We start from the raw sequence: 2,671 nt of genomic DNA on the forward strand, positions 1-2,671 counted from the left end.
ACAACAACATAAAAACCACATCAATTTTTGGCGCCGCCGACGCGGATTTGTGTTTAGGTTAGGGTTTTAGATTTATTTTAGGTTTTGTATTTGTTTTTAGTTTTATTCTTCTTGTTCTATTTTACGTTTTTGGGTATTTGTCTATTTATTGCAGGTTTTGAATCAAAAAGAAATTGGAGACAAAAGACCTTGGGGATTGAAACAAGAGACAAAGCGAAAAGAACTGAAAAGAAGACAATTTTATTTTTGTTTAATTTTTAGGATTTTTTTTATTTTTTCCTTTTTTAGAAAAAAACTGTATTAGGGTTTATTTTTAATTTTTGTAATTTTTCTTTTCTTTTTGGACACTTTGGAATTTAAACTTTGGGATATTATTTTAAACCCTATGGAAGGGTAGTTTAAATATAAACTGTATGTAGAGAAGGTAGGAGATTACGATATCGCCACGGCCCCTCAGGTTCGTACATGACATAGGAGTCGTGGCCCGAGTCGACTTCAGCGGTTCTTCGCCCGTCTGGTACGGGAGGTAATTTTTTCGAAGCACCCGCGAATCCCCTGTCAGCGGGTTTACTGTATTCCTTCGGTTGCATATATGCCGAGGACTTGAAAACGACTGCTTTAATTTCCTAGTAAAGGGCAAGGACTGGCCATACAAGATAAGGGTTCGGATTTCATCACTGTTCTCTTCTTGCCCGCCTTAGGAAAACGAAACCAAACGCGAACCTAAGCCTAAAATTCTGACTAGAACGAGACCTATAAGGTAACGAGCTTAATAGGAAAGTCGTTCGAAAAATATTGGTTACTCTTTTGAGCATACTTCGAAGTTCATGATGGTTTCTGTGAGTTGAATGCGTGACTGCGCCGCCTTGTAATACCGGTGAGGCCTTGGGTATCAAAGCTCCAACAAGCTTCTCTCACCTCTATTCAACTTACTTTGACTCAGATTGATTCCAGATGGGTTTGCTCAGATTGTAACGAGTTCCTTTTCGAAAGAATAAAAGCTGGTCTAGAAACAATCTATGTGGAACCATCATGCTTTTTGTTTGCTATAAATTAATAGGTTTGATCTGGTTGAGTCAGCCTTGTTTTGTTATTGCATAGAATTCCCTACCTTATTCTTTTGCATGCCTGAACGTAAAAGAGACGCCCTATGTAGATTTGTTAAATAGAAACCTAGTAGTTCTAAGCGTCTAGATTACCTCAATTTAGAAAGCCCGATTCTTGAAGATTCCGTTTGAGGAAAAAATCTCTGATATTCCAATAGTGCCAGAAATGGAAACTTTGAAAGCTTTGTTAAATGCTACTAGTACTACTCGTCCCTCATGTATCAGGTTATCTGAAACTGAAGAAAATTATGAACTTAAGCCTGGAACCTTACAGTTGCTCCCAATATTTTTAGGGAAAGAAAATGAAAACCCATATTTCCATGTTAGGGACTTTGAGGAAATTTGTAGTACCCTAAAAATTAGAAAACTTGATGATGATGCTTTCAGGTTATTCCCCTTTTCCTTGAAAGATAAAGACAAATCGTGGCTATATAGTTTGGCTTCCGGATCAATTGAAACATATTAACAACTTACATCTGCCTTTTTGAACAAGTTTTTCCCTATGCACAAAACATCGTCTATTAGGATGCAAATCTGCAAATTTTCTCAACAGGAGGGAGAATCCTTGTATAGGTATTTGGAAAGGTTCAATGATATATTAGACCAATGTCCTCATCATGGTTTAGAAAAGGTTAGGTTAGTTCAGATCTTTTATGAGGGTTTAGATTATCCCACTACAACCACAATAGAATCTATATGTACAAGTGGGTTTGAAAGCCAAACAGTTGATGATGCGATGGAATATTTGCATGAAATCGCCGAAAAGACCCAACAATGGGAAAGTAATAGGGGACCCCAGAAAACAATTCTTCTAGGCAGAGGAAACATTAATAGGGTAGAAGGAAACTTTGAATCAGATGCCAAAATTTCTGCTATAGCGAAAAGGTTAGAAGCTTTAGAAGTGGGTCACACTAGTAGTAGATTATAGCCCTTTTGGGAAGGCCACAATAATGAAGAGCAAGTCAATGCTCTCTATAATAACACTAGATTCCATAACCGTCAGAAGTTTGACCCATATTCAAAAACCTATAATCCTGGTTGGAGAAACCATCCGAACCTTTCATGGTCTAAAGGCCAGAGTCAAGGTCAATTTAGTAATTCTAATGCTCCCCCAGGTTTTGGTTCTAATAAGAACTATTCAGGTCATTTTCAGAACTCTTCAGAGAATAGAATAACGAGCTTAGAGGAATCTCTTAGTATATTAAGAAAGAGCCAGGATATGTTAGCACAGAGCCAGGACATGTTAGTAAAGATCCAAGTTAGTTTTCAATAGGAAACCAAGCAGAACTTTCAAACTAATGCTCAGACTCTTGCTAAGTTGGAACTTCAAGTCGGCCAAATAGCTAAGACCTTAAGTGAGAGAGATAACATAAGGTTCCCTAGTCACACTAATCCCAATCCTAGAGGAGTTCATGAAGTAGGTGCAAAACCATCGAATCAATTGAATGTTGTTGGAAACCTTAGGAGGGGAAGAGTAGTAGACAATCAGGTAACCATGCCCGACAGTGAACGTACTGTAGTTCACCCCTCAGGACCAACCATAGCTGACGAGACTGATAAAGTTT

The 2,671-nt window shown here is 37.9% G+C and overlaps 1 non-coding gene across 1 annotated transcript; it reads right to left on the reverse strand.

The window, feature by feature from the left end:
- Nucleotides 1-1,626: 1,626 nt before the first annotated feature.
- On the reverse strand, nt 1,627-1,730 carry LOC113325482. Its single transcript, XR_003348041.1, has one exon. It is a non-coding gene; the product is annotated as a small nucleolar RNA R71 (small nucleolar RNA).
- Nucleotides 1,731-2,671: the final 941 nt, after the last annotated feature.

This window comes from Papaver somniferum, chromosome 11, assembly GCF_003573695.1.
Source record: "Papaver somniferum cultivar HN1 chromosome 11, ASM357369v1, whole genome shotgun sequence".
Lineage (NCBI taxonomy): Eukaryota > Viridiplantae > Streptophyta > Magnoliopsida > Ranunculales > Papaveraceae > Papaver > Papaver somniferum.